Source organism: Delphinapterus leucas, chromosome 11, assembly GCF_059928025.1.
Source record: "Delphinapterus leucas isolate spDelLeu-1000000601 "Yukka" chromosome 11, BTC_Dleu_Yukka2, whole genome shotgun sequence".
Lineage (NCBI taxonomy): Eukaryota > Metazoa > Chordata > Mammalia > Artiodactyla > Monodontidae > Delphinapterus > Delphinapterus leucas.
This window is the reverse complement of record NC_143139.1, coordinates 58,424,412-58,449,432: the sequence shown is the minus strand read 5'-3', so window position 1 is coordinate 58,449,432 and position 25,021 is coordinate 58,424,412.

Sequence of the window (25,021 nt, the reverse complement as noted above, 5' to 3'; positions counted from 1 at the left end):
TGTCTTGCCCACCTCAGAGGCACAGCCCTGACACCTGGCTGGAGCACCAAGAGCCTGTCATCCACATGGCTCAGAAGAAAAGGGAGAAAAAATGAAAGAAAGAAAGAAAGAAAAAGAAAGAAAGAAAGAGAAAATGAAATGAGATAAAGTTATTAAAATAAAAAATAATTATTTTTCAAAAAATTTAAAAAGTAATTAAAAAAAAGGAAGAATGGGGCTTCCCTGGTGGTGCAGTGGTTGAGAGTCCGCCTGCTGATGCAGGGGACGCAGGTTCGTGCCCTGGTCCAGGAGGATCCCACATGCCGTGGAGTGGCTGGGCCCGTGAGCCATGGCCGCTGAGCCTGCACATCCGGAGCCTGTGCTCTGCAATGGGAGAGGCCACAGCAGTGAGAGGCCCGCGTACCGCCCCCCCCCAAAAAAAAAGGAAGAATGAAAGAAGAGAGCAACCAAACCAGAAAACAAATCCACCAATGATAAGAAGCACTACTAAAAAAAAAAAAAAAAAAAACCAGACAGACAGAACCCTAGGACAAATGGTAAAAGCAAAGCTATACAGACAAAATCACACAAAGAAGCACACTCACAAAAAGAGAAAAAGGGAAAAAATATATATGTATCATTGCTCCCAACGTCCACCTCCTCAATTTGGGATGATTTTGTTGTCTATTCAGGTATTCCACAGATGCAGGGTACATCAAGTTGATTGTGGATATTTAATCCGCTGCTCCTGAGTCTGCTGGGAGAAATTTCCCTTTCTCTTCTTTGTTTGCACAGCTCCTGGGTTTCAGCTTTCGATTTGGTCCCGCCTCTGCATGTAGGTCACTTGAGGGCGTCTGTTCCCCGCTCAGACAGGACGGGGTTAAAGGAGCAACTGATTCGGGGGCTCTGGCTCACTCAGGCCATGGGGAGGGAGGAGTACGGAGTGCAGGGCGAGCCTGCGGCGGCAGAGCACAGCGTGATGTTGCTCCAGCCTGAGGCACGCCGTGCGTTCTCCTGGGGAAGTTGTCCCTGCATCACGGGGCCCTGGCAGTGGCAGGCTGCACAGGCTCCCAGGAGGGGAGGTGTGCATAGTGACCTGTGCTTGCACACAGGCTTCTTGGTGGCTGCAACAGCAGCCTTAGCGTCTCATGCCCGTCTCTGGGGTCCGTGATGATAGCCGTGGCACGCGCCCGTCTCTGGAGCTCCTTTAAGCAGCTCTCTTAATCCCCTCTCCTTGTGCACCAGGAAACAAAGAGGTAAGAAAAAGTCTCTTCAGCAGCTCCAGACTTTTTCCCAGACTCCCTCCCGGCTAGCCATGGCGCACTAGCCCCGTTCAGTCTGTGTTCACGCCGCCAACCCCAGTCATATCTCTGGGATCCGACCTCCGAAGCCCGAGCCTCAGCTCCCAGACCCCACCCATTCCGTTGGGTGAGCAGACAAGTTTCTCAGGCTGGTCAGTGCCAGTGGGAACAGATCCTCTGGCGGGAATCTCTCTGCTTTGCCCTCTGCACCCCTGTGGCTGTGCTCTCCTCCATGGCTCCAGAGCTTCCCCCTCCACCACCCGCAGTCTCTGCCCGCGAAGGGCCTTCCTAGTGTGTGGAAACCTTTCCTCCTTCACAGCTCCCTCCCACTGGTGCAGGTCCCGTCCCTATGCTTTTGTATCTGTTTTTTCTTTTTTCTTTTGCCCTACCCAGGTACATGGGGAGTTTCTTGCCTTTTGGGAGGTCTGAGGTCTTCTGCCAGCGTTCAGTAGGTGTTCTGTAGGAGCTGTTCCACATGTAGATGTATTTCTGATGTATTTGTGGGGAGGAAGGTGAGCTCCACGTCTTACTCTTCTGCCATCTTCAAGCTCCTCCCCCCTTGTTACTTTTTAAAATCCTCTTCTCTGTATGTAAGGTCCTCATCATCAAAGTTCTGCCTAAATGTCATATTTCATGGAAGGCTCCTCAGATCCCCATAGTTGAGAACTCTATTTACCTAAGCTCCTATAGTCTCTTATTTGTACCTCTTCCATAAAACTCTAACAATCTACCAAGTCCTGGAGCCATTTACATCTTTCTTTGAGTTCCTAGAGAGCAGAGACCATATCTTGCTATTATTTTATCCCCAGTATAGGGTTTTCACATATATCAATTTCTCAATAATTTTGCAGTAAATTAAAATATTTTGTAATTGTTCTTTTGCATAAAAGTAAATATACTTAGAAAACATAATAGATTCTATCCATAAACAAATACATATCTTCTAAGAATTTTTAAAAATGAGAATTAATCTCAAGACTTAGTCAACTAGAGAGAAAAATGTTTCAGCTCTGAAAATGAAGCATTAAGATCTAAAATGAAAAATAACCAAGTTTTCCAGTAACATGTTTAGGAAGTACATTTTAATGTATTTTCTTTTATTCTTTTCTGCTATGCTTATTTTTAAAGGGTAGATATTATATTTTATCTTTTAGGTAGTAATATAACATACATGTTTCCCATGCCACTAGATATTCTTCATAAATATCTTAACAGTAGCAGTCTAATCCATCCTACTGGTATAGAATAATTGACTTAGTTACACTTTTTGTTGACACTGAGTTTTACTTTTCCTATAGTAGATATTTTGAAGAAGAGTACAAAAGATATTGTTGTATTAAATAGTTAAAAACATTATTTTAAATCTTAAATTATTAGAAATAGGACCTTCAATTTTTGCACAAACAGCAATTGATAGGATAACACTGAAGACCTAACAAGACAGAGAAACCATGGCTAAAATAGCAGGATGATTTAAAAAATATTTTTCATATATATTTGCATTGCTGGAATTTTACCTGGAATTCAAAGAGACATGGATCAAAGAGACATGGAATAATGTCCAAAAAAGAAACACGTCCTCAGCTAACATAAGAAAGGTATATATGCTGTAAGGCTAAGAAACCTACCTATACACACCTTTCATACTTAGTACATGAAGTGGAGTGGGAAGCTGGAAAACAATTTATGACGCCTAAGAACGATACCCAATTAGAGCTTACACTAAAAAATTACTCAGTGTGGGAAAGACATTTAATAAGTGTTTAGTAGGGAACTGCACTGTTTCAGATTGTAGACTAGAGCCAAACTCATGGGTTCACATCACATTTCTTCCACTGATTGGTTGTGTCATTTGAGGAAAGTTTTTTAACTGCTCTGAACCTATTATTTCAACTCCAAAGAGGGAAATAATAACTGCACTTATCATCTAATATTGTGCATAAAAAATAAGCTCATAAGTATAATTTGAAATTTGTACAATTCTGTTCTAAGTATTTTATTTACAGTAATGTGTATATATGTGTATATACACGTGTGTATATATCTATTTGTGAGTATACTGTATATATACTATACTATTGTAAGTATATTATATATATGATATATTATGTATATCGTATATATATATATATATATATATATATAATTTGGAGAAGCAACATAGCTTAGTGTTTAAAAATGTGGATTGTGGGGCTAGACTACCTGGGTTTGAAATCAGCTATCTAACTTATTGGCTGAATGTCTTTGGACAAGTTATTTAATTTCTTTGTGCCTTTATTTCATCATTGGTAGAATGCGATAATAATAATACCTATGCATCATGTTACGTTATAAAGGTTAAATAAGTTAATGTTTTTAAAGTGCCTAAAACATGTCATGTAAAAAGCTGTATATTCATTTGTTAAATTGATATAAGTAACACCAAAATATTATCAATAAGGAAGGTAAAGAGTGATATACAGAAATGATAAATCTCTGCTATCAATACCTCTCCTTTAAAAAAAAACCCTAATGCCTCAGAAATTAAAAGAGAAAATAGTAATAGTAGATGCACCACATGAGCATTGGTCTTCCTTTTTGTTTCTGTCACTTGAAATGTTGCCATAACTAAAGATTACATACTTCAAACATGTAAGAAAGTTGCCCAACATTTCAGAAAACTACAAGATAAACCCTGAAATGTAAAATATAATTACTCAATTGGAATATGGCCAGCATTGTGGGGAAAGCAAAGTACCACTGTCACTATAGGAAGTAGGATAGGACAACTCTTAATTCAGTGGTAGAAATGGAACTTAAACAGAATGACAAAACAGGACAGCCAAGAAATATAAGGAACGGATGCCAAGTAAGGTATAAAGGAGAAAAAAATGATACAAAGTGAAACCCAGAATTTGTATATAAATTAATTTGTCTTAGAAAATGTGAAAAACATCACTGTGTTACAAAAGCAGCAAGTTGAGAGTATATCTTTTTTTTTAACCAATACTGACATTTCTGAGACTTCAATATCCCATAAACATGGAATAGGTTATACTTTACTAAATGCAAACAGTTTTCTGTTAATTTAGCGTAGTATTTCCCAACCCAGCCATACTGACATTTTTGATTGGATAATTCTTTGTTGTGGAACACCATATTGTGCAATGTAGGATATTTAGCAGCATACTTAGTCTGTACCCACTAGATGCCACTAGAACCACCCTACTTACGACAAACAAAAATGTATTCTAGACTTGCCAAATGTCCCCTGGAGGGGAAATATTACCCCCAGTTGAGAACCACTGCTTTAACCAATTAGAGAATGAAACAATCTCAGGTTTGAATGACAGCTGAGAAATCACATAGTTCAGTTCTTAACACATATTCTCCTTATTACTAGATGAATCAGTGTTCATCTAGCACCCCCCTTGAATTGTATCTGTGATTAAGAACTCATTTTCTCACACTCAAATTTCACACTATTTGTTATTTAGTAGTTCTACCTTACATCCACTTCTCTGGGGAAAATTTTACCTTTTATATTTCTGTTAAGTCTTCTTATTCTTATGGGCGGAGAGGAATTACTCTTTTTCCTTCCTGAATACTCAAATACTCCTATGTCATAGCTTTTAGCCTCTCCCAACAGTGTGCCAGTAGAGACACTAGTAAACAAATTCTCCAGATTCAGTGTGAGCTGGGGAAAATACACTCTGAAGTATGATGGTACTTTAATCTTCTTTGTTCCAAACTCTATATGGAACCTGAAATCATATGACCCTTTTCAGAAGCCTTATCAAACTGTTCAGTCATATCAAACTGGAAGACAAGAAAATACCCAGTCGCTTCCATTTGCTCTGCTACTATATTTATTGCATGTACTCTATGCTTGTAGAGCACTTAAAAGAAAAGGAGTTCTGGAGACAAACAATAATTTTACAATAACTAACAATCCTCATTTATACTTCCCTACAGAGGAGATAGTCAAAACATTTAACAGTGGGGAGATCAGAAGAACTGATCAATTAAAAAAGATGCCTCACCAGTGAAACTGGAATCCTGCCATAAAGAACCAGTAAACTCACCTCTGTACAAACCAACTAAATACCAGGCAACTCTCATAGGTGATTTTTTAAAAACTGATTTCAGGACTCTGTATCAAGTTCCACTAATTTTCACTTACTCTTTCATTCTGTCCAGACTGTTTTGGATCTTGACCATTACTTAAGGTAAACAATGAAAACTAACTCTTTTAATGGTAACAGATAAAAACTTTATTTGACTTTGCTTAGAATGAGGAAACTAAAAGAAACACAAGTGAAGTGCTGGGAGTTCTATTAGTTAATATTGCACCATCAACTCCAGTCACATGGAAACGTACCATCCTTGTTCTTCTAACTCCAAACAAGACTGTAAACCTACTGTGTCGACTATGTGCTTTTCTTAATGGTTTTCCTAAAACTCCATCTCACACAGGGCTTCTCAGCAATCTTGGTATCTTCCACCTTTTACTATTCTTACTGTGATGTGAGGCAGTCTTTACCAGTCAGAGTTGTTCATGCTTATCACATTTATTCCTCAACTCGTTTTTTTTAAATCCTAAATCAGTTTATAGTGTCATAAAATTTAAACAAATTGTATGCCAGGCTTTTTCACAAAATTGATCAACATATTTTTTATAGACAAATTACCACACTGTCTGCTTGAGCAGCACAAATAATGAATTAACAATTAAATATAGAATTTATATGCTAAGTATTTTATTTTGTAATCTATAATCCTTTAAAGCATTTTATTACACTTTATATCCTTCCCCTCCAAAAGTTTGGGGATTTGATATGCCTACCATAAGTTATACTGAAAAAATTAGTATGAAAAAATTAGTAACATATAAATAGAAAACCAGATCATGGAGAAAAAATTTAAAAGATGAATACAAATTGCTAATCTGAAGGCTCCTAAAGCTACAAAAGAATTAGTTTTCTTTGTATTTCCAGGGCCCAGCTTAGTATCTGGTATCTAGAAGTGATAAATAAATGTCTGCTATATAAAAAAATGAGCAAAATAGTTATTCATACTGGAAATATTCATAGTATATCCAGGTTTTACTATAAATTTTATCACCTTGAATTTTCATATTTTAGGAAATAAATCCTTAGGAGTTTATTTAGGAACTATATTTTATAAAAATAATTTTTAGCAAAATGAATTATTAATGAAGTATGGATTTGTAAAACAAAGTATTAATGGATGCTATTAATTTCTTTCAATGATACTTAATATAATTAATTCTAATACTTTGATTAAAATCATAAACTCTTATAATTAAATTAAGGGAATTTTTTGCTATAGAAGATCTAGAGGATTGTTCTCCAAACATTGATTAAACAATCCACTTTCTAACAATATATTTTGTTAGACTTTAGAGACATTAAACAGAACCCACTTCATTACATTTCTACTAGAAAATTTTCTTTCTGTTTTTTCTCTAGAGTTTAAGCTTAATCTATCAACATATAACAATCTCTCTAGTTTTGTTCTCTGGAGAAGAACAGAGTAAGTTCTTATCCATGTTTGCCAAATCTAGTTTATGTTCAGAAATCCTGGGAGATGGTGGTGGTGGATACATTTTAAAGATATGTATATATTTTTTCTTTAAATCACATCCCCTGAGAACTCTGATATAGCAGACCTGACTTTAGAGCCCTGAAATGTGTATTTGTAAATGTCGTCTTGGTCATACTGATCATCAACCTGCACTGGCAACCACTGGTCCATGCTATCATCTTCGTATCTTAATGGTGAGACCAGTACATTACTTGGGAAGTGCATTTGGTATTGAAATTAGAAAACAGAAAACAGAGTTCATCCTAAGTATATGTAGACCATTTTGAAAAGAGTAGCAAGGCAGAAACTTCAATTGTGGAGATATCTTAAGAAATAGATTTTCTTTTTTGTGGTAAGCCTATTGATGAGATCTTGCTTTCTGCAGAATAAGAGACTGAAGTGTAATTTTCAATAAAGTTGATTCAATTCAACACGTGAAATAAAACACTCTTCTTCAACAGATGGATTTTGATGACCTTATTAGAAACTCTGTAGGAAAGACCTTTTGGTGACTAAATCTATAGCTAGTTCCTATGAAAACTTATTTGATAAATAGACCATTATGAAGTTGAATTGCAGAACTCCAGTGGCCTGCTGGAATTCCCTCTTTTGGAGTCTTGCCTGAGTCAGTTCACACTAAATTTTCCACAAGTATATTAAGCAAAGAATTTGGGTGCATATCACAGGGAATATCAAAGAGTATTTCCTACAACTAGGATGGAGAATTAATAAATATAAGTCCTTCTTCTTTCCCTGACACCAACTGGCTTTACAAAAGCAGGCAAATTACCTTATTACACTTATGTTCTTTGTTGTTTTTTGTTCTGAAAAACAAAGGAATTAAAAGAAATACATTGATTTATTGAGCATATTTTTTAAAGTTCTTACTATATTAAGCATTCAGATAGATATGAAGGATTTACAAGTAAGATAAAAATAGAGCCCCTAGACCAAGGAGATAGTAGAAATCAAATGTCATATGCATCAGTATTTACAATTCAGCATAAAAAGGAATATATGAAATAGAGAGGTGTGAAAAAATGCTGTGGAAGTTCTAAGAAGAAAGATAGTATTTTTGCCTTGGGTTCCAGAGAAGGTTTCTTTGTACTACCACTTGAGGAATAAATAGGATTATCACATGCAAGGTTGGGTGAGATACTTTATGAAGAGGGAAATTTCTGAACAAAGAGATAGAATAGAATATCATTTGTTTGGGGATAGACAGTTTGGGTAAGCTAAGGCTAGAGAGCAGTTACAACCACTTTCAGAGACTTAATATACTAAGGGAATCCATTAATGTATGGTAACTTTATTATCTGGCGTTGGGAGACAGTTCAGCAAAACTTTACTTTTTCCAGCAAAAGTAAACATTGGTTTAAAAGCATTGAGATGTTGATTGTTAATGGGAGGGAGGTTGTGTTAATAAAAGGTTAAGAATGGGTTTAAGAATTTTCAAATACATCAGTGGTGTTCAGGTTTATTCTCTTGATTATTTTATTGACAAATAAAATCTTATCCAGAACCCCTATAAAATATCAATAAATAAAAGTGCTGCTGCTCTGATTGAGAGAGAGAGGAGAAGGGTGGGACCCAGAACCCCACAGGAGGAACAACCTGCTGGATTAGGAGGCACCCCTGAGGAATGTTATGTTTACTCAGAACACATATTGAAAACTGTGGGCAGAGTGACTGGGAACAGGATGATGCTATGGACAGAAATCAGATCAGTAAGAGGAGCAAGTTGGGGATAGAGGTTAATAAATTTGCTGGTCACATTGAGGTACCAAATTTACATTTAATTATAAATGCCTAAGAGGAGATGGAGTGAGAGCTAAGGGGAGAAGTTGAGGTGAGGGATATCATTTGAAAGGATTGCTGACATCCTAGTGAGAGATAATATTGCCAGAAAAGGTGCACAAAGAGAAGACAAATGGGCGAGGTCCAAGTCTTAGGGAATGCAGTAATTCAAGGTGTGGGAAGCAGAAAAGAAGCTGAGAGTGGAACAGGGAGAGAATAAGGGACGAAGCAGGCAAGTGTCAGGTCACAGATGCTTGAATTACAGCTGATGATGCTTGTAGAAAATAAGGAATGGCATTTGGTTTGTTGGCTGGTTTTGTTTATTTGTAAGTTTTTGATAAATGCATATTAAAAATTTATAACACTTTAAATATGATATGAATAGACACAAAATGGCTTGCTAAAAAAAGAAATAACATGTATTTAGGAAAACAGTCTTGTTTACTAGATTAATTCATGAGAGAATGGAAACATTCCTTCTGACTTGAATTTGATGCAAGGGAGTCAGACTATACACCCACCAGTGAAGGCAAAGAGAAAAACCTTGAAAGCAGAAAAAACAGAAAACAAAAAACCACCATTATCATCTTGATTTGTATTAGATTTATTGAAGTCAGAAACTTTTTTTTTTTAGAATGAACATGTGTCAAAAATTTTACTCAGCTTATTGATGAGGGAACCAAAATGATGGCAATAGTGGTTCAAAGAAGGAGGCAAGGAATGCAGATTTATACTGTAAGTTGTTCAAAAGGAGCCAAAATGAATTAGCTAAGAGATTCAAAACTGGGCAATGTCCTACAGTCACTAAACCATAACTGTTTGGGGTTCTTTTTCTTTCTTTCTTTCTTTTTAACATCTTTATTGGAGTATAATTGCTTTACAATGTTGTGTTAGTTTCTGCCATATAACAAAGTGAATCAGCTATATGTACACATATATCCCCATATCCCCTCCCTATGATTCTGTTGGGGAGTCCAAAATGTTATACGATATATTAAAGGAAATAAGATAAATTTATTAATGGCATTATTACCTGGAAAAATTACCTCAAATATCTAACAAAAATATGTTTAAAATAATTTCTAAAGAAGGTCATGACTAAGTGCTGTAGAGAAGCAAACAAAAAAGTGAAGACTGAGAAATGATACCAGATTGGAAGATTAGATCAATGCTGATCACCAGGGTTGAATGATCTCCCAAAGCTTCTAATAGTTATAGGATTATTCCTGACTATATATTTATATATTGGCAATATGAATATTTTCTTTTTATATGTAAAATGTGCATGTGCATCTGCCTCTACACACATACATGCACACATATACACACATACTCACAAATGCTAATTTCTATTCTAAATGGCATGTACATTGATCATCATTGTGTATATATTCTAATAAAGTTTTATGAATTTTAAGTGCTTTTCTGATGTTACACGTTACTAGAGTAGTGCCAATACTGCAGATCATGAGAAATACTGGGTAATTTATCTGCATTAACTAAAGATTTAAAAACTGTGTTGATATTAACTCTTTGTATTCTTGATAATAAAACACTATGTTACCAGACTTATCAGGGTGGGGATGAGATGTATGTCTTTCTTATATAGCATTCCTAAATTCTGTGTGGTAAGTTTGAAGATGCACTGAAATATTTCTAATGTCAAGAGTGACAATGTTTCATTGCACATCAGTTCTCTGTTAGATCTTGTCTCCCACAATTGGAAATCATGCCATGTGACATTTTTTAAAATTAGTTTTTGTGCCTGCCCTAATAGATCTTGTGCTTATGGAGTAAGTCATAGTCTTCTGTATTATTCCATGTTCTCCTCCATGAATACTTAAACTGCTTTTTCTTAGCGCAGTCTACTCATATTAAAACTATTATAACCAAATGTTTTGCATTTAATTCTCTTTCCAAACAAATTAATACATAAAAGGGACCATAGAGCAGCTCTAGAAAAGAGAATAAAATTGTCAAAAGAAACAGCATATGAAAAGAATTATATAGAAAATACAGATAAATATCCCATATCATAAAAGTTCTAGAAATAACTAACTTACTTGAATGTAAAACTATAAGAATGAAAGGTAGCTTAACGTTATTGACCTAAATTAGTCCAAAGTTTTACTGATCAGTTAGAGTATTTAAAGATATTTCAGAATAAAAGTGCTTTTCCTTGGAACTAATTTCACTTTGCTCCATGGCAACAACAAGTTCTCCCTCAGGCAGCATCTCCTCATCTTGCCCCAGCTCCACCATCCATGCAAAGTGTGTGAATGCACTTGGCAACCTCCCAGCTTCACTCCTGGGGATTTTGTATACTTGGCTATAGGTGGTTGTGTTTGTGATACTGAACTTAATATATTGAGAATGCATTCTAGAATTGTAATTAATTGTCAAAATATAAGCAAATACAATCAAAAGATAAATATGTTTTACTGTATACTACATCTATGACAAAAACACAGCAGATGCACTTGCAAGTAGAGATATAATGCAAGGTGTGTACCATTAGAAAGAAAAATGTATTAAGTACTAATGAAGTCCTCCAGTATAGGCTAAAAAATTAAAGATGGCTGAGTTGATATTACATTTAATGATACACTTTTTCCTAATTTTTAAAAAAAATTTTATTGGAGTATAGTTGATTTACAATGCTGTGTTAGTTTCTGCTGTACAGCAATGTGAATCACTTATGTATATATACATATATCTGCTCTTTTTTAGATTCCTTTCCCATATCGGTCATTACAGAGTATTGAGTAGAGTTCCCTGTGCTATACAGTAGGTCCTTATTAGTTATCTAGTTTATATATAGTACTGTGTATATGTCAATCCCAACCTCCCAATTTATCCTTCCCCCCCTAATTTTCTTCATTATGTGATGCTAATGGAGGTGAAGCATGAAAAGACAACTAGGGAATCATGGTAGATAAATAGTTTTTGATGAAGTTAGCCCACCCCAATATTATGTGTCCTTCTACAGGTACTGAGTTATTTCTTCAAAACCTGTGATTTTGCACATACTTCGTATCCCTCAACCTGTGATGTTCAGCCTTCATTCTGTGGCCTGCCTCTCCTACTCAGTATTCAAAGCATGGTTCAATTACCCCATTCTCTGAAAAACAGTTCCTGATCATGTCCTATCTACGTTTTACTGAAATAGCAATGACCTACAACCTAGCTCTTATCCTTGCACTTGACTCTCTTATAGCATCTATCATGTTGTTTTATAATTACCCATGTATCTCCTGTTCTAAACACTGAGTACCTTAGGAGTAAGAGAAGGGTCTTTATGGAAAACAACCAGCCAAGCTCTTGGAGTATAGTAGGGGCTCAGTAAATGCTCAGTGAATTATTGAAATGGATTGTCATTAATTATTCACTGGATCTCAGTTTCTCATCTGAGCATGGTGTGACTGTCCTAGTTATCTAAAGTGCTTCCTAACTTGAAAATATAGACCAGTTGTATGAAATTCTGACCCCAGTATCTCCATCAACACTATTGACCACCTTTTCTGAAAATTTTATCATTTTGCTTTGAGACTACTCTTCTTTTTTGCCTCTCAAAAGGGATCCTTCTCTTGATTTTTCATATTGAATTCCAGTATCCAATTAAAAAAAAAAAAAAAGCTTAATTTGCAGTTGCTTCCTGCTCTCTCCCCATCTTTCAATCGCCAGTTCTTTATCCATTATTTCAAAGCCTATATCCCCAGTCCTCAATACATATTGTCAGTGAGAAGTTATGTTTCTGAAGAGCAGTTTTTGAATTCTGGCCTGCTTTTGAATTCTGACTGTAAATAGGAATACTGTTTAGTGTCCAACTCAGGGTCGTTGTGAATATTAAATGAGATCTTACACATAAAGTGCATAGCACGGGGCCTGGTATAAGATAAGCATTCAAGGAAAGAATAAGAATGTCTGCATAAGGTACATATTCAATAAATGCTTGTACCTTGTATGTACTTTGAAAACCATGGTAGTTTTAGATAGAACCCACAGCTGTGAATGAAGCTTAGTGTTATTTATAGTTGTGGCAGTTGAGTTTGGAAATAATCTTAGGCAATCCCTTAAACTTTCTTAAAAAGGCCCCAGATTAATGGTTCAGCCCAAGTAATCTGGTAAAAGAAAAAAAGCCTATCAGCTGACTTGGTTTATTTAGGCTCATCTAAAGCCCATTTTAGAAAGGAAGCACTGTTTGTGTGACTTCATTTCAAGAGACAGTCTATTCGTAAGGATACTTTCTTAAACTGATAATAATTCAGGTAGCTAGAATTTCAGCATAATAGTATGAATTCAGTGGAGATAGGCATTATTGTTTTTTTAAGTCTTGAAGATTAATAGTTGATAGGAATGCTATAATATCTAAAATCTAAGGCAGAGTCTCTTTATTTCACTTAAGATTCATTTTTGGCATAATCAGTATTTTTTAAATGAAAGTTTATTAACCCACTATCATGGCAAATAAGAAGATGTGATAAAAATACCACCCTGGAAAAGACTTCCAAATCCTTTAAAGCTACATCTTCCCTTTTTATTAAAAAATTTTGTGAAGGAATTATACTAAATATATTTTAATCTATCATTTCAGAAATATATGTCAATGTATCATTTTAGAAATGGCAAGAGAATTTGCCATTTTTCAAACACAAAATACAATAAAAACATCCCATAGAGTTAAGCACTGGGGGATAATGTCTATTCAGTTCAGGTTTTCACTTCCATTTCTAAAAACATTCTCCATCCCTCCCTACAACTCTAGGACTTCTTTTCCATGCTGTCAAACATAGAGGCAGATATAGTGTAGCCTTAATGTTTCGCAACTTTTATAATAAAATATTTTATAGTAGACATTTTTTCCCACAACATCATTAAATTTGCTTCAGAATTGCTATGGGCTTAATACAAATTTAGAAAGCAAAAGGAAAACATATTACTCCATGTATTGTTCCATCAACTGTCAACTATGGGCAAGAAAACTAATGGCAAAATGCCTTCTTCTTTTCAAACTAAACTCAGTTCACCAGAAAACACATTCTGACTCTCTCAATACTTTAAACTTTTCTTTTTATATATTTATTGGAATGCTTATTTAAATTTATTTTGAATTATGAAAATCTCAATAAGATAAGACTAATGTTTGCCATCAAGTGTTCCAAAGAACAATAGTTAAGAGGGATGTTATTAGATAACTATTTTAAAAATAAACAAAAACAAATGTTTCATGTTCAAAAAGGTTTTGGAAACTCTGGGTCAAACAAAGTAAGATAGGTTTCTTTACTACAAAATATGCAGAGACTTTAATATGGTAGTTTGTATTATGAGTCTACAAGTTATAAAAAGCAGCGTTTTTCAAGAAAAGATAATGGAAGCTTTATTCTTTTAACCTAGTTTCCATTTACTTGTTCATGAATCAAATAACTACTGATTTGAGTGTTTACTATACTTTCTCTTTTCTGCAGCTTACATTCTTATATGGCAGAGAGAGAAACAGACACACAAATTGTGTTAAATGTTGAGTGAAGAGCAGATGATATAATGGGGAAGGAGGAAAAGAAGTCACATAGGATCTCTATGGAGATATGACATTTGAGTTGAGAAAGAAAATTCTAGCCAGAAGAAGCAGATGCAAGAAAGGGTTAAGTGCATCTGTGTTGTAGAAATAGAATGGAGAATACTACAGCTAGAGAAGAACTGCACAGAGGGAGTAAGAGATAAGGTTGGAGAAGGACACAGACAGATCATTTAAGACATTGTAGGTCATGTTAAGATGTTTAAATTTTATTATAAAAGTGACACAGTGGGAATTCTCTGGTGGTCCAGTGATTAAGACTCTGTGCTTCCACTGCAGGGGGTGCAGGTTCAATTCCTGGTGAGGGAACTAAGGTGGTCAGGGAGCTAAGATCCCGCATGCTGGGTGGTGTGGCCAATAAATAAATAAATAATAAAAGCAACACAAAGCAAATGGCTGGTGATGGTAATAGATGGTAATGAATGTAAGCTCTATGAGGGCAGATACGTGCAGCTAGCCACAGAGCCTAGAAGGATATCTAGCCCATAGTATGCATACTATAATGTTTCTTGAATTAAGACCCAGAAAGTGATGATTCTTAGCTAGAAAACAGAAATTTAATATAAAACAAAAACAGGAATATCCAATTTGGCAATGGTATTAAAATTTAAAAAGAGATATACAAAATGGTTTCAGTGAGAGCTCATTCTGAATATATTTTTACAGTTTATAAATGACTTTAGTCCTGGACTTATACAATTATTAAGGGTCTACAAAGGTCGCTTTTATTTTTCAGATTTATTTCACTGCATTTTATTGGTGAGTTAAATCTTATGATGCATTTCTACATACTCGGAGAGTCTCAAAATTCTTAGGATATTTACTTTGTATATGACAAAGGTCTACTCCATTTGCAGATAGGTAATCTGTAAGTAAATGAGAGATTCTCAAGAATACAAACTGTCCCTAAAACAGAATTTCTTAGGAAAAATATGTTTTCTTTTAAGTAAACTTTTCTAAGTTACCTCAAGTTATAATAACATCCTTTATATCAACTACATAGTTTACTGTAAAATATTTTTGTAAATATACATATTTATATGGAAATTTTCATGCAGGTACTTTACTGTGTAAATATGTAAAATGGAGGTAGAGAAAATATCTAATTGCACATTAATACCCTTCCATATTTGGTGTAAACATCTTTAGCTAAAATTACAATATAATCACATGTACATAAATGTTTAGTTTACCAATTATAGCATAATTATTATCATGTTTACGATGAAAGTGATATATGAAAAGATATTTTCAATAGTCTCAGAATCATGAATCTGCTTTTCTTATTAATTATAGCTAATTCCAAAGGCTGATTACAAACACAATTTTAACTCCTAACTTCATATACTTAATGTTTATTCAAAAGGCACTATAATTTTTTTTAACCAATAGGAAATATAGGTTTAGGGAAAACATTTAAGTGTTTGAAGAGGGAAAATTAATATTTATTTTTTATGTATGCTATAGTTTTGGTAGATAAAGATCATCTCAATTGTGCTAATTTCTAACTACCACCATCTGCCTTTTAAAAAAATTTTTAGCTTTAAAATTATATAATTTTTGACCATGTTAGACTTAAATAGTTTAACTTTAGGATTCGTGCTGATCCACAATGAGGTCAGGAATATAAACTGTAATTATCACTTTTAATTACCTGAAATTTTTTTTCAGGAACCGAGATAAACAATAAGGTTGCCATATTCACCGAATTCAGAAGGGCCATTATAAAGTCAAGATCCTAGACCATTATTGAAGTAAGCATGAGCTAAATGACATAAAATTTTAATCCCAGAATATTTGAGTTTCATTTAGATATCCTTAGAGTTTCACTTTGTAGGAAACATCAGGTAGGTCTTTTATCTACCAATATTGCTTAAGTATTTTTTATAGCTAGTCATGTTATTTGAACACAGGAGACAATTTTAACATTGATGGATCCTGAATGTGGATGATGTAAAATCTTGGAAACAGGGATAATAATCTCTATTCCCAAAGGTTGTTGTGAAGTTTAAATTAAAATAAAATGTATTATGTGTGTTAATGTACTTTGCATATTCTAGATGCTCAATTTATTTCTTCCTATTATTAAATGAAACAACTAACTAATAGGACCTAGGACCTTCTCAAATAGTTGCTTGGGTATAGAACAGATACACTTCCTTCAGAGTCCTTCAGTAATGCTTCCTATGGAATCATTCCTGGGAAGAAAGAAATTCTTCTAGAGTTGCTAGTACCTACTCTCCAGTAGATAACATCTATTCTTTTATATACATACCTACATACATATACAAGCACACACATATAATATATCCATTATATCTATATATACACACACACGCAGACACACACACACACACATATATATATTTGATATCATTTGCCAGAGATCTTGAAAACACCAGTAGGTGACTCTGCCCACATGTGGGATGAGGGTGTAATAATTAACCAATACCATTCTTTTGATTACTGGGTTGCCTTTTGAAGATCCTCCTCTGCCCCAAAATTTGAGTGCCTCAAACTACAGAGTGAAGCAAAGAATCCAAATAAAAACCCCAGAGCAAAAATCATTCTTCTTTCTGTAGAGAAACTCCAAAGAAATTTTTTAAAAGTAATTGCCTTTAAAGATAAATAATCATCTTAAAGATCAATTACTGGTAGAAATGATTACGTGTATTTATTATGTGTTATTAAAATTAGAAATGTTAACTCTGTGTCTATTTTAACAAACACATTCTAGAGTGAGTGTAATCAGGGAGAAGTAAAATTGGAGAGTGAGTAGGGTAAAGGCTTTTATTTTAAAAAATGAAGTATCCTTTTAGGAATTTTAAGTACTTAGTGATAGAAGGACAGATAAGACAGTGCTGTGAGGTTTCTTCCAACCCCAATAATTCTGCCTTTGAAACTTATTCTGAATAAAATAAACAGTATTAGTAAACGGAATGAAACCATTTGGTGAGAAAGTCACATTCTGAAATGAAACATATACTGGACCTGAAAATATGGAATAACAATGACCTCTTATGATGAATATGAATTTTTCTGAGAAGACTGATACAGGAGAATCCAGTAAATGCATTTAGACATTACAATCCCTTTTTAAACAAAATAGGAAATGGAAGAAAATCACTTTGGGAAACATGGTTATATCTAAAAAGTAAACAAGTAAAGATATCCTCCTTCCAGGAAATATAAAACTAAATGCCTTGCCGCAAATTACTAAAGTTATACAAATTCCAGCTGAATAAATAAATAAAAACTGTACTAAGTACCTTGATCAATGTTTTCCTCAAGGTCAGAAATGGGACAATAAATATTTTGACAGTCAATAAACTGATGGATGAGGAATTATTACAATTTTAAACAACTTTTTTAGAAAAAAAATTTGAAAAAATCAAATAGCTGTATTTTTCACATTGGGAAAATCACAGTTAAAATATTAGACATTAATTCTGAAGGGCTTATAGGTTTTACCTTTCAGATGAACATAAGCTGTAGGTAGTATGGATGGCAGGCTTTTGTTTTCATACAGGTGCATACATTCACTCCTCTTCATTAAGGGAAAACAGGATATAGATAAGGATTGGTTTTGGATACCCAAATTATCTCCATCTGCATCTTGATTTTCCTCTATGAAAATCCAATTACAATATTCTATTTGAATAACATATTCAAAATAATTAACAATAGTTATGCTACAACCCCTGTGCTCAGAAAAAAAGGCCATCTGTAGTTATCTATTATGGCCAAATAGATACTATAATAACTGAATATCAGCTTTTCTTCTACTAAAATATAGAAGTAAATTATTACCACAGCTATGTCACTTCCAAAGGGGTTTCCAGGTTCATGTATTTAACTTCCTCCTGAGTATCACAATTTGATTTTCCAAAATGCCAACACATACCAAACATGCACATAACTTAATGCATATCTAATCCACAAAACCTTATGCTCCTATTCCTGTGATTTTTATTTAGAGAATAACACTACCATCCAACCCGATTCGAAATTTAAACCATTGAACAGATCAGAAGCCAAGGAATCATTCTTGGTATTCCAGGGATAGGGATGGGGTGGCAAGGCACAAGTAGAGAGGAGAAGCTGCAGAAATTTTCTAGAGGCAGTTCGCTGAGGACTTGTAAACCATCTTAAAGTTTTTTGAACTTTATTCTAAGCATAATGGATAGCACTGTGATTTTAAGACTACAGTATAAGGAATGCTAAGATCTAGTTTTGCGTTCTGAATTTTTCAGCATTATTCAGTGTTGCTGATTTGTAAGTTGTTTCAGTATCCAAACGTTATTTTCAATCTATTTTTTCTGGATACGATCATTGCTATTTTTATATGATGAATTCCATTTCATCCTATTTTGCACATATTTGTAACTTTCTTATATACAATTTCATTCTGTCCTCTCCATGGACTTTGAAATACCTTCGTTTTAGCAATGACTAAACATTTTGTGAACTCTCCATCTACTGTTCTCCTAGCTTTAAAATATTAAATGGCAGGAAGTATATTATCTTTTCCTTCAGTATGTTAATTCCCATATGTTTATTATTTTCAAGCAAGCTTTTCAGCACATTACATTCACAGAAAAATCATAATCGTCAGTGTACTTTTAACAGATATGTATGAAATACTTCAGTGAATTTTTTCTTATGTATACATCATAGTATATATTTACATAATATATAAAAATCATTTCATATATGATTAATATTTCTTTATAGGGTAATGCTTTAAATAAATTTTAAAACTTCACCTTGCTTATTTGAAATGTAAGGCCAAGCAGTATTGTCTTCTTTTTTTTTAACATCTGTATTGGAGTATAATTTCTTTACATTGTTGTGTTACTTGCTGCTGTATAACAAAGTGAATCAGCTATACGTATACATATATCCCCATATCCCCTTCCTCTTGCATCTCCCTCCCAACCTCCCTATCCCACCCCTCTAGGTGGTCACAAAGCACCAAGCTGACCTCCCTGTGCCATGCGGCTGCTTTCCACTAGCTATCTATTTTACATTTGGTAATGTATATATGTCAATGCTACTCTCTCACTTCTTCCCAGCTTACCCTTTCCCCTCTCCGTATCTTCAAGTCCATTCTCTACCTCTGTGTCTTTATTCCTATCCTGCCCCAAGGTTCTTCAGAACCTTTTTTTTTTTTGATTCCATATGTATGTGTTAGCATACGGTATTTGTTTTTCTCTTTCTGACTTACTTCACTCTGTATGACAGATTCTAGGTCCATCCACCTCACTACAAATAACTCAATTTCATTTCTTTTTATGGCTGAGTGATATTCCATTGTATATGTGCCACATCTTCTTTATCCATTCATCTGCCTATGGACACTTAGGTAGCTTCCTGGCTATTATAAATAGTGCTGCAATGAACATTGGGGTAATGAGTCTTTTTGAATTATGGTTTTCTCAGGGTATATGCTCAGTAGTGGGATTGCTGGGTCATATGGTCGTTCTATTTTTAGGTTTTTAAGGAACCTCCATACTGTTCTTCATATAGGCTGTATCAATTTATATTCCCACCAACCAACAGTATAGGAGGGTTCCCTTTACTCCACACCCTCTCCAGCATTTGTTGTTTGTGGATTTTTTGATGATGGCCATTCTGACTTGTGTGAAGTGATACCTCATTGTAGTTTTGATTTGCATTTCTCTAATGATTAGTGATGTTGAGCATTCTTTCATGTGTCTGTTGGCAATCTGTATATCTTCTTTGGAGAAATGTCTATATGGTCTTCTGCGCATTTTGGGATTTGATTTTTTTTTTTTGCTATTGAGCTTCATGAGCTGCTTGTAAATTTTGGAGATTAATCCTTTGTCAGTTGCTTTGTTTGCAAATATTTTCTCCCATTCTGAGGATTGTCTTTTCATCTTCTTTATGGTTTCCTTTGCTGTGAAAAGCTTTTAAGTTTCATTAGGTCCCATTTGTTTACTTTTGCTTTTATTTCCATATCTCTAGGAGGTGGGTCAAAAATGGTCTCTCTGTGTTTTATGTCATAGGGTGTTCTGCCTATGTTTTCCTCTAAGAGTTTTATAGTGTCTAGATTTACATTTAGGTCTTTAATCCTCCTTGAATTTATTTTTGTATATGGTGTTAGAGAGTGTTCTAATTTCATTCTTTTACATGTAGCTGTCCAGTTTTCCCAGCACCATTTATTGAAGAGACTGTCTTTTCCCCATTGTATATTCTTGCCTCCTTTATCAAAGATAAGGTGACCATACATGTGTGGGTTTATCTCTGGACTTTCTAACCTGTTCCATTGATCTATATTTCTATTTTTGTGCCAGTACCATACTCTCTTGATTACTGTAGCTTTGTAGTATAGTCTGAAGTCAGGAAGCCTGATTCCTCCAGCTCCGCTTTTCTTTCTCAAGATTGCTTTAGCTATTCGGGGTCTTTTGTGTTTCCATACAAATTGTAAAAGTTTTTGTTTTAATTCTGTGAAAAATGCCATTGGTTTTTGATAGGGATTGCATTAAATTGAGATTGCTTTGGGTAGTATAGTCATTTTCACAATGTTGATTCTTCCAATCCAAGAACATGGTATATCTCTCCATCTGTTTGTATCATCTTTAATTTCTTTCATCAGTGTCTTATAGTTTTCTGCATACAGGTCCTTTGTCTCCTTAGGTAGGTTATTCCTAGGTATTTTATTCTTTTTGTTGCAATGGTAAATAGGAGAGTTTCCTAAATTTCTTTTTCAGATTTTTCATCAGTGTATAAAGATGCAGGAGATTTCTGTGCATTAATTTTGAATCCTGTTACTTTACCAAATTCATTGATTAGTTCTAGTAGATTTCTGGTAGCATCTTTAGCATTCTCTATGTATAATATCGTGTCATCTGCAAACAGTGACAGCTTTACTTCTTCTTTTCCCATTTGGTTTCCTTTTATTTCTTCTCTGATTGCTGTGGCTAAGACTTCCAAAACTATGTTGAATAATAGTGGTGAGAGTGGGCAACCTTGTCTTGTTCCTGATCTTAGTGGAAATGGTTTCAGTTTTTCACCATTGTGGATGATGTTGCCCGTGGGTTTGTCATATATGGCCTTTATTATCTTGAGGAAAGTTCTCTCTATGCCTACTTTCTGGAGGGTTTTTATCATGAATGGGTGTTGAATTTTGTCAAAAGCTTTTTCTGCATCTATTGAGATGATCATATGGTTTTTATCCTTCAATTTGTTAATATGGTGTATCACATTGATTGATTTGCATATATTGAAGATCATTGCATTCCTGGGATAAACCCCACTTGATCATGATGTATGATCCTTTTTATGTGCTGTTGGATTCTGTTTGCTAGTATTTTGTTGAGGATTTTTGCATCTATGCTCGTCAGTGATATTGGCCTGTAGGTTTCGTTTTTTGTGACATCTTTGTCTGTTTTTGGTATCAGGGTGATAGTGGCCTCGTAGAATGAGTTTGGGAGTGTTCCTCGCTCTGCTATATTTTGGAAGAGTTTGAGAAGGATAGGTGTTAGCTCTTCTCTAAATGTTTGATAGAATTTGCCTGTGAAGCCATCTGGTCCTGGGCTTTTGTTTTTTGGAAGATTTTTAATCACAGTTTCGATTTTAGTGCTTGTGATTGGTCTGTTTATATTTTCTATGTCTTGTTGATTCAGTCTCAGAAGGTTGTGCTTTTCTAAGAATTTGACCATTTCTTCCAGGCTGTCCATTTTATTGGCATATAGTTGTTTGTAATAATCTCTGATGATCTTTTGTATTTCTGCAGTGTCAGTTGTTACTTTTCCTTTTTCATTTCTAATTCTGTGGATTTGAGTCTTCTCCCTTTTTTTCTTGATGAGCCTGGCTAATGATTTATCAACTTTGTTTATCTTCTCAAAGAACCAGTTATTAGTTTTATTGATCTTTGCTATTGCTTTCTTCATTTATTTCTGATCTGATCTTTATGATTTCCTTCCTCCCGCTAACTTAGGGTTTTTTTGTTGTTCTTCTTCTTCTTTCTCTAATTGCTTTAGGTGTAAGGTTAGATTGTTTATTTGAGATGTTTCTTGTTTCTTGAGGTCGGATTTTATTGCTGTAAACTTCCCTCTTAGAAGTGCTTTTATTGCATCCCATAGATTTTGGGTCATTGTGTTTTCATTGTCCTTTTTCTCTAGGTATTTTTTGATTTCCTCTTTGATTTCTTCAGTGATCTCTTGGTTATTTAGTAGCGTATTGTTTAGCTTCCATGTGTTTGTATTTTTTTACAGTTTTTTTCCTGTAATTGATATCTAGTCTCATAGCGTTGTGGTCGGAAAAGATACTTGATAAGATTTTAATTTTCTTAAATTTACCAAGGCTTGATATGTGACCCTAGATATGACCTATCCTAGAGAATGTTCCATGAGCACTTGAGAAGAAAGTGTATTCTGTTGTGTTTGGATGGAATGTCCTATAAATTTCAATTAAATCAATCTTGTTTAATGTGTCATTTAAAGCTTGTGTTTCCCCTTTTATTTTCATTTTGGTTGACGTGTCTGCTGGTGAAAATGGGTGTTAAAGTCTCCTACTATTATTGTGTTACTGTTGATTTCCGCTTTTATGGCTGTTAGCATTTGCCTTATGTATTGAGGTGCTCCTATGTTGGGTGCATAAATATTTACAATTGTTATATCTTCTTCTTGGATTGATCCCTTGATCATTATGTAGTGTCCTTCTTTGTCTCTTGTAGTAGTCTTTATTTTAAAGTCTATTTTATCTGATTTGAGAATTGCTACTTCAGCTTTCTTTTGATTTCCATTTGCATGGAATATCTTTTTCCATCCCCTCACTTTCAGTCTGTATGTGTCCCTAGGTCTGAAGTGGGTCTCTTGTAGACAGCATATATACACGTCTTTTTTTTGTATCCATTCAGCCAGTCTCTGTCTTTTGTTTGGAGCATTTAATCCATTTACATTTAAGGTAATTATCGATATGTATGTTCCTATTGCCATTTTCTTTTGTTTTGTGTTTATTTTTGTAGGTCCTTTTCTTCTCTTGTGTTTCCCTGCCTGGAGAAGTTCCTTCAGCATTTATTATAAAGCTGGTTTTGTGGTGCTGAATTCTCTTAACTTTTGCTTGTCTGTTAAGGTTTTAATTTCTCCATTGAATCTGAGTGAGATCCTTGCTGGGTAGAGGAATCTTGGTTATAGTTTTTTCCCTTTCATCACTTTAAATATGTCCTGCCACTCTCAAACTCTGCCTTGCAGAGTTTCTGCTAAAAGATCAGCTGTTAACCCTACGGAGATTCCCTTGTTTGTTATTTGTTGCTTTTCCCTTGCTGATTTCAATATTTTTTCTTTGTATTTAATTTTTGATAGTTTGATTAATATGTGTTTTGTTGTGTTTCTACTTGGCTTTATCCTGTATGGGAGTCTCTGCACCTCCTGGACTTGATTGACTATTTTTTTTCCCATATTATGGAAGTTTTCAACTATCATCTCTTCAAATATTTCTCATTCCCTTTCCTTTTCTCTTCTTCTGGGACCCCTAAAATTTGAATATTGTTGCATTTAATGTTGTCCCAGTAGTCTCTGAGACTGTCCTCAAGTCTTTTCATTCTTTTTTCTTTATTCTTCTCTGTGGTAGTTATTTCCACTATTTTACCTTCCAGGTCACTTATCCATTCTTCTGCCTCAGTTATTCTGCTATTGATTCTTTTTAAAGAATTTTTAATTTCATTTATTGTGTTGTTCATCGTTGTTTGTTTGCTGTTTAGTTCTTCTAGGTCCTTGTTAAACGTTTTGTTTATTTTCTCCCTTCTATTGCCATGATTTTGGATCATGTTTACTATCTTTACTCTGAATTATTTTTCAGGTAGCCTGCCTATTTCCTCTTCATTTGTTTGGTCCGGTGGGTTTTTACCTTGCTCCTTCATCTGCTGTGTGTTTCTCTGTCTTCTCATTTTGCTTTACTTACTGTGTTTGAGGTCTCCTTTTCACAGGCTGCAGGTTCATACTTTCCATTGTTTTTGGTTTCTTCCCCCAGTGGGTAAGGTTGGCTAGTGGGTTGTGTAGGCTTCCTGCTGGAGGGGACTGATTCCTGTGTTCTGGTGGATGAGGCTGTATATTTTCTTTCTAGTAAGCAGGACCCCATCCGGTGGTGTGTTTTGGGATGACTGTGCACTTATTACAATTTTTGGCAGCCTCTGCTAATGGGTGGTGTTGTGTTCCTGTCTTTCTAGTTGTTTGGCATGGGGTGTCCAGCACTGTAGCTTGCTGGTCGTTGAGTGGAACTGGGTCTTATCGTTGAGACAGAGATCTCTGGGAGAGCTCTCACTAATTGATATTACATGGGGCCTGGAGGTCTCCTGGTGGTCCAATGTCCTGAACTCGTCTCTCCCACCTCAGAGGCTCAGGCCTGACAGCAGGCTGGAGCACCAAGACCCTGTAGCCACACAGGTTTTGGCAGTCTGAGGCCTTCTGCTATTGTTCAGTAGTGTCCTGTAGGAGTTGTTCCCCATGTAGATTTTTTTTTAATGTATTTGTGCGGAGGAAGGTGATCTCCACATCCTGTTCATCCACCATATTGAAGGTCCTCTCTCTTCACACCCCCTGTTGCTAGAGGATCCTCATTTCATCTGGAAAGGACATAAATCTGGCAATCTCACTTCAGGCCTAGCCTATCCATGTTTTTTCCCTTTGTGCTTAGTCTGTTTCACTTGCTCATAGCAGGCCCCATGCAGAGGCCTTGTCCCCAGCCCTTCAGACAAGAGTTCCTCGTGAAATGGCTGAGCCAACACCTCAGCTCGGGATGTGTGCTGAAGCTTCTCACA